The 14179-nt window shown below is 41.4% G+C and overlaps 1 pseudogene; it reads left to right on the forward strand.

Annotated features, from left to right (window-relative positions):
• The window catches only part of LOC123929823, a 44153-nt pseudogene that overhangs the window by 9633 nt on the left and 20341 nt on the right, over window positions 1-14179 (forward strand).

Consider the following 14179-nt stretch of genomic DNA (forward strand, 5'->3'; position numbering starts at 1 on the left):
GGCGCCCCCGAGGCCTCAAGAATATTTTAGAATCCTCCCAGGAGGCCCAGCGGGAAGGAAGCCCCGCCCCCTCATAAATAGTAAGACCACCCCGGCTCCCATAGTGCCCTCCTCTCTCATGAATATTTTAGAACCCTCTCAGGAGCACCACACCCACACGGGAAAGAGACCCCGCCTCCTTATGAATAGTAAAAAAAAAACCCTGGGCACCCATAGTGCCCTCCTACACCATGAATAATGAACGAGGATGAGGTCCTCTGAGCCCAAACCGAGACAAACGCGACCCTTTGCTACAAGTTGAAGACAGGAAGGGGTGGAGCCGTTAGAGTCTAGGGGAGGGGAGGGTGCAAAGAAAGACCCTGTATCTGGCGCGCTGGGCGTCTGCGTCAAACCACTTCCTCTCCCTTCAACCTAGTTTTGAGGCCATTTTTAGTTCCCCCTGCCCCCACCTCAGAAGGGTAAGTTAGAGAGCTTTCATCAAAACTTCTGTTGGAGGAAACCTCCAAACATTCTTTCTTAAACCTATCTGGGTTCCTAGAATCAGACGAGGATTTGTACCTCCAGCCTCCCAAGATGGAGTCCAAGACACAACTTGCTAGCTTGGCCCTCTTCCCTTGAAAATGAGGTTCTTACTCTTTTATTCATTCATTCAGTAGCTATTTATTAAAGCCTGCTTTGGGCCAGCTACTGGAGTGGGCCCTAAGGACACAAGAGAGAACACGGCACATGTATTTTCCTGCCTTAATGGAGCTTATCAGTCTAATGGGAAAGATAGCATAAACACGCAGTGTTATGGAGGAAATAAGGCAACAGAGAAAAAGATAGTATGGGGGTGGTGGTGCCTACTATAAATGGACTGGTCGGGAAGGTCCCTTCAAGGACATTACACTTAATTCGAGAACTAATGGAGAAGGAACCAGTCAGGAAAGAGCTTGGGACAAAAGGGAACAGTAGGAAAGATTTTGGTACATTGTAGGGATTTGTAAGGCTGCCTGGCTGAGTTTAGTGAGTAAGTAGGAGAGTAGCTTCATGGAGACCATGGAGAGGTAGGCACAGATGGGGTATGCAGGACCTTACATAAAGGCCTTAAAAGAGGCTCATTTTAGAACCCCTGTAGGCTTTGGGGGACCCACTCTACTTTATATCCACATTGTTTATTAAAATAAAATACATAAATGACTACATAATGATTAACTCTACATTTAGGATTAGTTGACATATTGTTATGTAGTCACAAATACTGATTTTTGACTTTTTAGTTTTTTGGAGTTGGTTCTTTTTTTTCCCCCCATCTCTAACATTTTTTTTTTCCATTTTATTTATTTTTTCAGCGTAACAGTATTCATTGTTTTTGCACAACACCCAATCTCTAACATTTTTTATAGGTTCATGAAGATCTCAGCCCCTAGGCAGCGGGCCAGGAGCACCTAATGGATCCAAAGATTCTGAGTGGTAAGCAGTTTACATTTTATTCAAAGTGTCATGGAAAGTCATGGAGGAGTTTTAAGCAGAGTGATATAATCTGATTTATATCATTGAAAGATTTCTCTGGCTTTTATGTGGAGAATAACTGAATCTAGTAGACGTAGAAGAGGGGAGATCTGTTAGGATGTTGATGCCTGACTAGAGTAGTGGCCCTGGAAAGATAGGTTTGAGATATATTTTGGGGCATAGAAGTAACTGAATTTGCTGATGGATTAGACATTGTGGGAGAGAAAGGAAGAAGATATGAATGATTCCCAGGCTTTGGATTTTAATGAGTGGGTAGATGTTAATCCCATTTATTGAGATATGCAAGCGGAGTGGAGTGTTTCTAGCAGAAAATTCAGAGCTTAATTTTGCAGATAGTAAATTTGATGTGTCTAGGAAACATCCAAGTAGAGCTATCAAGAAGGTCATTGAATTTACAAATCTGGAGGTTGGAAGAAAAACTCTGGGCTGGAGATATACATTTATGGACATTCAAAGATTGGGAAAAGTAGGACAAGTTCTTAGAGGAAGTTAAAAAGGAGCCTCTGGTAGAGTAAACAGCAGAAAGCCGGGAGAGAATGGAATCATGGAAGCTGGATTTCAAGAGTGTTTGGAGAGTGTTTCAAGAGTGAGGCAGGGTCAGTAGTGTTGAGTCCTGCTGAGTTCCACACGTTGTCTGTTAGATGAGTCCTACCAGTGTCCACTGGATTGGCAATCCAGTTGAGGGAAAAGTACTTTGGGTCCACGTTGTCATTTCCCATCTCAAGAATGTATAGTGACTTTACCTTGCCAGCCACATCACATTCAACTCTCTGCCATTTCTTCTGTGTTCTCTATTATCTCTTTCCCTCTACTCGTTCGTTCATTACATTTGACCCAAGCCTACTTTCTGCCAAATCCAGTGGTAATTGCAGAGTAAATAGAGTTTCTGCCTTCTAGTGGCTAAGGGTCACCAGCACCTGACCTGTCTAACATGTATTCTGCTCCTTCCCAAGGAGACAGACCTACTTCTTCTGTGGGGATGAGGGGTCGAGGAAAATGGATGGGAGAGGTGTCTCCTTAGCAGATTTACCCCTACCTACTTGAGTTGAAACTTCCATCAAAAATGATTTATCAGGGGGCGCCTGGGTGGCTCTGTGGGTTAAAGCCTCTGCCTTTGGCTCAGGTCATGATCCTGGGGACCTGGGATCGAGCCCTGTGTTGGGCTCTCTGCTCAGTGGGGAGCCTGCTTCCCCCTCCCTCTCTGCCTACTTGTGATAACTGTCAAATAAATAAAATCTTAAAAAAAAAAAAAAAAAAAAAAAGATTTACCAGGGTAAATCATTTGGCTGGCTGGCTCAGTCAGTAGAGCATGTGACTCTTGATCTCAAGGTTGTGAGTTCCAGGCCCACATTGGGTATGGAGATTACTAAAAGAAAAAAAAATTTTTTTTAAGATTTTATTATGTATTTATTTGACAGAGAGAGAGATCACAAGTAGGCAGAGAGACAGGCAGAGAGAAAGGAAGGGAAGCAGGGTCCCTGCTGAGCAGAGAGCCTTTTGCAGGACTCGATCCCAGGACTCTAGGATCATGACCCGAGCCGAAGGCAGAGGCTTTAACCCACTGAGCCACCCAGGCACCCTAAGAAAAAATTAAATAAACTTAAAAAAAAAATTTTCCCACCTTTCTAAATCTTCCCCTGGTCCTACTTTAAGTTTTGCACCTTGCATGAAGCTTGTTTCTTTAGTAAGTATGCTTTCCCTCCTAAATGAAACTGTGAACTCCTTAAGATGCCCTATGTCTCTTTTATATCCTTCATATATGGAAGAACAACAGATACAGGAATGAATCTACCATGAACCAACTGAAATTTAAGCTTCAGGGCCTCCTGCTTGCAGACCCCTTCCAAGATCCTGCACTTGATTTTGTTGTCATAAAGAGCAAGAAACACTGAATACATGTTTGCTGATGGACTCCAAATTAACTAACTTCAAATGTTTATTGATTTACTAAGCTTGTTTTATTCATTGGGATTTCTATGAAGATTTTAGTTACTGATTATATCATTCCCTTTCCCAAAAGCCTTCAGTTGTTCCTTATTGCCTCTAATTAAGTAGAAGCTTCTCAACCTGGTCTTCAAAGCCTGTCTCAATGAGGCTGAATTTTATGTCTCTAGGTAGCTCCTCAAACTCTCCTTACTTCCCCAACACTGACCCTCTTGCTGTCCCCATAGTGGTATGGTTCATGCTGATTTCTCTGCTAAGAAATCTCCATCGTCGAGCTCTACCTTTTGACATCCTAAGAATAGACTTCAGACAGTTGCTTCTGGAAGGAGTCCCAGGACCAAGAGCATGACCTGAGAGCTTCTTAGAAATGCAGATTCTCAGACCCTGCTCCAGGCCTTCTGAATCAGAACCTGCATTTAACAAAATCCACAGTCTAGTTTGAGATGTATGGACTTTGGCCATTTCTCAGGCTACTTCCTCTAAGTGTCTTAAACCTTAAAAAATCCCTGTAATGAGAAATGTTTTTCCTCTTTCGAACTTTCTTCATTCTGGTACTGCTCTCTGGGCAATTCATTCTGCCTTGAGTCATGGTTAATTCCGTGAGCTCTTTGAAAGCACGAACAATGGAGTCTCTACTTAGAGATGAGTTAGTTCCCTTGGTATTTCTGTCTCTGCTTCTGCTACATCCTGTATACACATGTAAACCACCCAAACCTACATGCTGCTGTAGTTGTTTTACTTGATACTCAGAATTTTGCAAGGATCCAGATATAAATTGACTCCCAATATGCCATGTGTGGGCAGGGAAATCATTTGCAATTATTTTTATTAAGGAAATGAGCATCTCACCAGTATGTCACGACAGTCTTTTTTTTTTCTTGACAGAGAGAGAGGGATCACAAGTAAGCAGAGAGGCAAGTAGAGGGAGAGGGAGATGCCGGCTCCCCACTGAGCCCAACAAAAGTCTTGAGTATCATTCCCTTTACCTTTGATTGATACCGCGTGATAAAATTATATCTTCATCCCTGAATTTCAGAGTAGGTGGAAAGCTGGCCAAAATTATTCCAAAATAGCTGGTTACCTGTAATATTCCATAAAAATTTGAGGGAAGGAAATTCCCCCAAATTTTTATTGGTTAAAACAATACGCTGGTTTTCTTCTTAAAAATATTAATTGAAGGGGCGCCTGGGTGGCACAGTGGGTTAAAGCCTCTGCCTTCGGCTCAGGTCATGATCTCAGGGTCCTGGGATCAAGCCCCGCATCAGGCTCTCTGTTCAGCAGGGAGCCTGCTTCCCCTTCTCTCTCTGCCTGCCTCTCTGCCTACTTGTGATCTCTGTCTGTCAAATAAATAAATAAAATCTTTTAAAAATATATTAATTGAAAATTCCTACAAAAAATCAGTATTCACTGCAAAAAACAAAAGTAAAAATATGCACAATTTCCACCTCTTCCCCCATCCCAACCCCCACCACCAAAACCAACCTAATCTTTCTACCTGGTGATAACTACTGATGACACTTAGGTACATTTCCTTCCTGATGGGGATCTTTCCTGGTCAAAAATATAAATCTGTATCATTTCTTTTTCCTAGTTATATAGTATTTCACTATAAAAATACATCATACAAATTTGCTTAATTGGTTCTGCCTCATTAGATTGTTTTCAATATTTTGCTACTTAATGCTGCCAGGAGCACTTTGTATATTCATCTTAGGATAAAATTTTTAAAGTTCATTTCTGGCTGTAAGAATGATACCACTTAAAATTAGGTTTGGCTGGAAGTGATAGAGAACTCCCAACCACTGTAGCTGAAGCAAGATAAAATGTGTTTTTCTTTTTTTTTTTTTTTAAGATTTTATTTATTTATTTGACAGAGAGAGAGATCACAAGTAGGCAGAGAGGCAGGCAGAGAGAGAGGAGGAAGCAGGCTCCCCGCGGAGCAGAGAGCCCGATGCGGGGCTTGATCCCAGGACCCTGAGATCATGACCTGAGCCGAAGGCAGCGGCTTAATCCACTGAGCCACCCAGGCGCCCCAAAATGTGTTTTTCTCACCTAAGCAAGGTGGGTCTAGAGATAAGCACTCAGGGCTGGCGTGGCAGCTTAGCAATCATCTGGAATCCAGGCTCTATCTTCTTGCTTTCCATGCTGACACTGTGGCTTCCACCTCATGGCCCAAGATGGTGGCTTGAACTAAAGCATCTACTCACATTTCAGCCTGCAGAAAGGAAGAAAGGGGAAGAAAAGACTTCTCTCTGACCCTTTATTTTATTATTATTTTTAAAGTTTATTTATTTGAGAGAGAGAGAGCACACCCAAGTGTGGGGAGGGGCAGAGGGAGAGAAGCAGATTTCTCACTGAGCACAGAGCCTGACAGGGGCCTCAATCCCATGCACCTAAGATCGTGACCTAAGGGGGAACCCATAATCAGACGCTTAACTCAGTGAACCACCCAGGTGTCCCTTTATGACCCTTTAAAGACTCTTTCCTTGACATGCATTTGGCCAAAATTTAGTAACATGGTTATTCTTTTTTTTTTTAAATTTAATTTTATTTATTTGACAGAGAGAGAGATCACAAGTAGACAGAGAGGCAGGCAGAGAGAGAGGAGGAAGCAGGCTCCCCGGAGCAGAGAGCCCGACGCAGGGCTCGATCTCAGGACCCCGAGATCACGACCTGAGCGGAAGGCAGCGGCTTAATCCACTGAGCCACCCAGGTGCCCCAGTAACATGGTTATTCTTAACTGGAAAATATTTCACAGGGCACCTGAGTGGCTCAGTGGGTTAAAGCCTCTGCCTTCAGCTCAGGTCATGATCTCAGGGTCCTGGGATCAATCTCCACATCGGGCTCTCTGCTCAGCCGGGAGCCTCCTTCCTCCTTTCTCTCTCTGCCTGCCTCCCTGCCTACTTGTGATCTCTGTCTGTAAAATAAATAAATAAAATCTTTTAAAAAAAGAAAAGAAAAGAAAATATTTCACAGGGCCCTGTGCCCTATGAAAAATAGGAGATTCCATTACTATATAAGAAGGCGAGAGCAGGGAGCATCTGGGTGGCTCAGTCGGTTTGCATGTTGGACCCTTGGTTTCCGCTCAGGTTATGATCTCAGGATCCTGGGCATGGCATCTGCTGGAAATTTTCTCTCTCCTTTCCCTCTGCCTCTGCCCCTCCCCCCCAATCTCTTGAAGGAAAAAAAAAAAAAAAGGAAAGAGCAGATATCAGCGTATAACAGCAGTCCCTGTACAATAGGTTAGCACATTTTACATTTTCACCGCCTTTCCCATCCCTTTATCAACAGTTTTTTGTTTTTTGTTTTTTGTTTTTTTTGACACACAGAGATTACAAGTAGTCAGAGAGAGAAGGAGGGGAAGCAGGCTCCCTGCTGAGCAGAGAGCCCAATGCCAGGCTCTATCCCAGGACCCTGGGATCATGACCTGAGCAGAAGGCAGAGGCTTTAACCCACTGAGCCACCCAGGCACCCCTTATCAACAGTTTTTAATGTATAAGTTAATCTAACAGCAGCCTAAGCCAATTTCCTGTCGGTTCTTGATAGAGAAGACACATAATTGGCTTATGTCTTCTATATAATTGAATGTAATTAAAGCCACCTCTAACTTCCCTTCCTTAGAGTAAGTAACTTTCCTTTCTAGTTGGATTTCCTTCAGTTTCCAAATCCTATTCCCTCCTTCTGAAATATTTTTTGTGTTCTATTGACATTGGTTTATTTTGGTCCCTAAGTTTCTACCCTTTTTTCTTACTAAATCTTAATTGTCTGAATTGAATTGAAATATAGTAATTTTCATCCTCTACTTTTATACATTTATTTCTTTACACACTAAGAGTAAAAGCCCAATGATGGATTCTTTTTATCTTTTGTCATCCTTTTTTATTAAAAAGATGGATATTTTATTTTTACTTCTTATTTTTAAAGACTAGTCAGCTGAATCACAAAAATTGCTAGCAAAAATAATAAGGCAGATCCCAATGATTTGCATAGGGCTGTCGAAAATACAGACTAAAAAAAAAATAAAACTCCATTTAAACTTGTATGTGGAACTAGGGGCTGTTATACGGAGTCCTCGAGATGTGTCATAGTGATAAAACATCACCCCAGAATAGGCTTTGGCAGGAGAATGGCAAGAAATTCTTTACTTTCCAGACAAGGACACCAAGGTCCAAGGAATTAAACGTCTTACCCAAGATTTTCAATGCCAGCATCCTGGCGTGAAACCAGTTAGAGGAATCACATGGGATCTTGTCCATTAATATGTTGGCCATAGTCATTTTTGCATGGCAATATAAAGGGAGCTGGAATTAAGTTATTTTTTCTTTTCTGCATTTCTGAGTTTTCCAAGCTCTGTGTATGGAGCCTGTGTTACTTGTTTTATCAGAAAAAATATTAATAATATGCACTCTTGTCTATCACGGTACCATAAATGGAAGGATTGGAAAAATAGTTTGGGTTTTAATGAGTTTTAACGTTTTAATGAGTATCATTATAAACTGAAAGATGGTCATAAATAAATGGATTCAACTATCTAAGCCTGTTGATAGTTCTGTCTGGGAAGTCACGAGGCAGAAGGAGCAAATGGCACAGCCATTAATGGGCATCCCTTCTTTTCCCCCCAGATCTTTTCCTGATCTCCTTTCAAAAGAAGTCCTACCTCAAAGTTAATTTTTAGAAAGGAGTAAGATTCTGCTTTTTTTTTTTTTTTTTTTGCCCTTCAGATTATATCAAGCTTCTGGCAGGTATACAACAAAACCCTGAGATAATGTGGATTCAGATATGAAGGGACTGGCTGTTGGCTCCCACCCTGTGAAGCTGACTCAAGCCCAGCTGGCAATATATTTAGTCCTATATTTTGTATTTTATGATTGAATTATTCAGAGTGCCCTTTTAGTGTTATGAAGGGAATTCTGGAAAGAAGTTTTGTTTTAAAAATGAAGGCCAATGAGACATGGGCTGAGAGCAAATACCTACAAAAGACATACCTTATAAAAGACTGTTATCTGAAATATACAAAGAACTTCTAAAACTCAACTCTAAGAATACTAACCACCCGATTGAACAATGCACAACAAGACCTAAAGAGAGCTCATGGAGGAAGGTTCACAAATAGCAAGTAAGCAGATGAAAATATGCTCCACATCATCGTGTTGTCATCAAGGAATTGCAAATTTCAACAACCTTCCCAGGACACACCTATTAGAATGGCCCAAGTCCCAAACTCTGACAACACCAGATGCTGGTCGGTATGTGGAGCAGTAGGACCCGTGATTTATTGCTCGTGGGAATGCAAAATGGTGCAGCCATATTGGAAAGCAGTTTGGTGATTTCTTACAAACCCGAACATATTCTTACCAGATGATCCAGGAATCATGCTCCCTGGTATTTACCCAAAGGAGCTGAAAGCTTATGTCACGCAAAAACCTGCACACGATGTTTATAGCAGCTTTATTCGTAACTGCCAAAGCTTGCAAGCAACCAAGATGTCTTTCAGTAGGTGAACAGATAAACTGTGGTACATCCAGTCAATGGAATAGTTTTCAGTGCTACAAAGAAATGAGCTATCAAACCATGAAAAGACACAGAGAAAACTTAAATGCATACTCCCGAGTGAAAGAAATGAGTCTGAAAAGGCAGCCTATTGTATGACTCCAATTACGTAACATGGGAAAAAGGCAAAAACGATGGAGACAGTGAAAGGACCAAGAATTGCCAAGGGTTGGGGAGGAGGGACGTTGGAAGAGGCAGAAGGCAGAGGATTTTTAGGGTACTGAAAATATTTTGTATGATATTATCATGGTGGATACATAGGATGCATTTGTCTAAACCCATAGAATGTACAACACCAAGAGTATGTACAATACCTCATGTGAACTGTGGACTTTGGGGGCAAAGATGTAGCTGTATAAACCCATCCATTTTAACAAGTGTACCACTCTGGTGGGGGAAGGCTGTGTGGGGGTGGGGCATGGGCACATGGGCACTATGACTTCCACTCAAATTTTTTTTTTAAAGATTTTATTTATTTATTTGACAGACGGAGATCACAAGTAGGCAGAGAGGCAGACAGAGAAGGGAAAGCAGGCTCCCTGCTGAGCAGAGCCTGATGTGGGCTTGATCCCAGGACCCTGGGACCTTGACCTGAGCCGAAGGCAGAGGCGCCCCCTTCCACTCAATTTTGCTGGGAACCTAAAACTGCTCCAAAAAATAGTCTATGTGTAAAAAAAATGTTAAGGCCAGCACTGAGTCCTTATTTTTTTTTAAGTTTTTTTTATTTTAATTCTAGTGTAGTGAATATACAACTCAGCCTTTAATTTAGGAATTTTTTTTTCCTAGTTAAAAAAGTTTTTCTAGTTAAAAAAACTAGATTCCAGGGGTGCCTGGGTGGCTTGGTTTATTAGGCATCTGCCTTTGGCTCAGGTCATGATCCCAGAGTCCTGGGATTGAGCCCCACATCATGGTCCCTGCTCAGAGGGGAGCCTGCTTCTCCCTCTCCCTCTGCCTGCCACTCCCTGCTGCTTGTGCTCTCTCTCTCTCTCTCTCTCTGTGTCAAAATCTTAAAAAAAAAAAAAAAGAAACAACTAGATTTCAGATATTAAGCAGTCAGATTTTAAAAAAATATGTACATGTATTCCGAATTGTGTGTGCTTATAGGAATGTCGGTGAGAACTGTATCTGAGCAGAAAAATTAAATGTTTCAGAAATCTTTAAAAGATACTTGAAGAAAAATGTCTTTTTTCTTTTCTATTAAATACTTTTTATCAGACCTCACGAATGCAACACTAACGGCAATGTTTTGTTTTGTTTTTATTAATGGCTAGTATTAAAGCGAATTCCATGTGAGCAGATTGGCAGGACAGTCATTGCAAAACACTGGACAAGTAGAAAAAATACGTCCCTGTGGGAAAACCTAAGAAATTAATTTCCAGATGGTCAAAGTTCAGGCTTGACTCACTTGGACTGTTTTACAAATTGAAAACACTGAAGCTGGGAAAACTCAGAAAACTATAATTCTCATTAATTGACTGAAATTACTAAGTAAACAAGCCTGGGATCAAGGGTACTGGCTGGTTACTGAACAGAGCGCATTTCAAGCAGAAATGGGCGCTGTAATTTTTCCAGCAGGTGGCAGCAGAGAGCTGTATAAGATTTTACTATGTCTCTCCTCCCACCGCCACCACCCACCCCCCCACCCCCGCCTCTGGAAATCCCAAAGGTATGTCAGTTGTCACAAAACACGTTCTTTTCACAGATGAGGAAACCGATCTCCACAGAGATTATCTGACCTTCTTAAGGCAAAACTCTATATTAAAATTCCTTGAAGCCTGTCAGGCTATACAGATTTCATTTGTAATTACATTCCATGCCATGCAAACACATTTAATTAGATATCAAAAAATATTTTACGTGAAAAAAAAATTTTACATGAAATATTAAGTTTTGATTTAAAAGGCCTTTGGAATATTTCCAGAACTCTCTCTCTTTTTTTTAAGTTTTTATTTCCATGTTACATTAGTTTCAGGTGTGCAATGTGGAGATTCAACACTTCCGTACAACACCCTGTGCTCATGCCAAGGGCACTTCTTTTTTTTTTTTTTTTTAATATTTTATTTATTTATTTGACACAGAGAGAGAGAGAGATCACAAGTAGAGCAGCAGGCAGAGAGAGAGGGGGAAGCAGGCTCCCTGCGGAGCAGAGAGCCCGATTTGGGGCTCGATCCCAGGACCCTGAGATCATGACCTGAGCCGAAGGCAGCGGCTTAACCCACTGAGCCACCCAGGCGCCCCCCAAGGGCACTTCTTAATCCCCATCACCCATCTAACCCATCCCTCCCACCCATCTCCCCTCTGATAACCATCAGATTGTTGTCTATGATTAGAAGGCTGTTTCTTGCTTTGACTCTCTCTTATTTTTTTCCTTTGCTTGTTTGTTTTGTTTCTTAAATTCCACATACGAGTGAAATCATATGGTATTTGTCTTTCTCTGTCTGACGTATTTGGCTTAACATTATATGCTCTAGCTCCATCCGTGTCATTGCAAATGGCAAGAGAACTCTATCTCTTTTGGATTAAAATCTTTGTAAAAAGCCATGTGAAAGCTTTCTGGTAGAAAGTGCACCGAGAGGGAGAAAACACAGATTGGGGAAGCAGATTTGAATCTGATTCTTCATCCATCCCATGTCTGCTGTTTAACCTTGAGTAAATTACTCGAGCTTTGTGTTTACTTATAAAATGAAGTAATAAGACAGGACTGTGCCATAGGACTGTGGCAAGGTTTAAATGAGATCTCACTTGTAATGTATTTGACTGCTCTGTAGCAGACATTCGGTGAATGTTATTTGCTTTTTCTGCCCATGCCAGGGTACACAGAGATGGAAAGACTGACTACATCTTTACTAAGCCTGCCAGATAAAATACAGGACACCCAGTTATATTTTAATCTCAGATAAACAATAAACACTTTTTTTCAGTGTAAATACATCCCTGATTCTGTATGCTACATACTCATCCTAAAAAATTACTCGTTACTTATCTGAAATTAAAATTTAACTGGGTGTCTGTATTTTTCCTTGCTAAATCTGGCAGCCCTGAGTTTTAAAATCTCCTGATTTATTACAAAATGAAAAAATGCCAAATCGGTGTTAAATTTGCACTCAATTTTTAAATACTTACATTTAATAAATTAGAATTCCAAGCAGAAACCACTTTGCCATATAACTGCTGGTCCCAAGATAACGACAAGACTCATAACAACTGTTCATTCTCAGAACACCTACAGGAAGTGCGGCCTGACATGGAGACACACACTTAAAACAGCATAACAAATGTTTCCATCTTTCTTGTATGTCTTTGTGGCTGTGTTGTAATCTCATTTGGAGATGAGGTCAAAGAGCTAAGTTTGAGGTCTTTTATGACTGTGAGGGCTCAGCCAAACGGCCCTCTGGCCCCCCATGATAAGCCCTACTCACTTTCTGATAGACTAGAGATACTTGGTACTTTATCCTAGAAAAATGTTTCCTTTGTCAAATATGACAGGATCTTTTATGTGGTTGTATTTTCTGTGTTTTTTTCTTTGTTGGTGGTGGGAAAAAGGCAGAGGAAGTTAATGGGCTGGACGCAGCCAAGGGACATAGTGGCCCAGTTTCCACCCTGTAAGGAACTAGAGCTGCAGCAGAACTTTAATACAGCCCAAAGGAGGGCGCGTTCTCCTTTTAACCGCCTGCATAAAGGAGAGTGATCATTTATTAAGCTCTGAAGCTGTCCGTTCATCCCATCACAAGACCACGGTGGTCATCCCATGGCACACAGAGGTGTTAGGGAAGATAGAGCCTAGACAAATAGCCCAATGAAGTAGCTGGCCTCAGGCTTTGACACATGCCAGATTTACAAATAAAGCTGAACTTTATTTTCTCTCTCTCTCTCTTTTTTTTTTTTTTTAAGATTTTATTCATTCATTTGACAGATAGTGAGAGAGCACAAGCAGGGGGAGCAGCAGAGGGAGAAGGAGAAGCAGACTCTTGGCTGTGCAGGGAGCCTGACACAGGACTGGACCTCAGGACCCTGGGATCATGACCGGAGCAGAAGGCAGACGCTTAACTGTCTGAGCCACCCAGGCGCCCCGGAAAGCCGAACTTTAAAAATCCACACCTATATTTAGGTATATTTGCACGATACATGTAAGGAGTCAAGAATCGTGATGTAAGGGATTCCTGTGTCTGTCCCACCACTCAGTTTTAGAAAATAAAAACCAACATGACCTCTGAAGTTCCCTAGGATCCCCTTCTAGGTCCCCTCCCTTCTTTCCCCGCTCAGAGGTAACCATTATCCTGAATTTGTGCTTATATATCTCCTTGCTTTTCATTGTTGTTTTAGCACGCATTTATATGTGCTTAGACTTTTAAGAGAAATACGGCATGCATACAAAATCATGCATGGAAATCTATGTTTCTTTAAAAAAGCAACAATAAAATGAACACTTGGGAATCTATTTCCAAGCCCAGAAAGAGCATTATCACGTCCCAGAAGACTCATGTGTGTACCTCTCCAACTGCATCTCTTGTTTTTATCCCAGGGACGAGTATTACCTGGAATTTTGTATTAACCATTTTTTATTATGGTGGAATATACATAACATTGACCATTTTAACCATCTTTAAGCGTCCGCTGCATTAAGTACATTCACACTGTTGTGCAGCCTTCACCATTACTCATCTCCACAACTTTTCCGTCTTCTCAGCTGAAACTCTGTCCCCGTTAAATACTAATTCTCCATTCTCCTCTCCCCTCAGCTCCTGGCAACCACCATTCTATTTTCTTTCTCCATGACTTTTTTTTTAAAGATTTTATTTGTTTATTTGACAGACAGAAATCACAAGTAGACAAGTAGACAGAGAGGCAGACGGAGAGAGAGGAGGAAGCAGGCTTCCTGCTGAGCAGAGAGCCCGATGCGATGCGGGGCTCGATCTGAGGACCCTTAGATCATGACCTGAGCTGAAGGCAGAGACTTTAACCCACTGAGCCACCCAGGCGCCCCTTTCTCCATGAATTTGACCACCACAGGTTCCTCATGTCATACTTCAGCATGCAGCTCCTAAGCGTACGGACATTTTCCTTCGAAAACACAATGTATTATCACACCTGAAAAAAAAATAATTAGTTGATTTTTAAAAAAAATATTTTATTTATTTATTTGACAGAGAGAGAGAGAGATCACAAGTAGGCA

This window comes from Meles meles, chromosome 18, assembly GCF_922984935.1.
Source record: "Meles meles chromosome 18, mMelMel3.1 paternal haplotype, whole genome shotgun sequence".
Lineage (NCBI taxonomy): Eukaryota > Metazoa > Chordata > Mammalia > Carnivora > Mustelidae > Meles > Meles meles.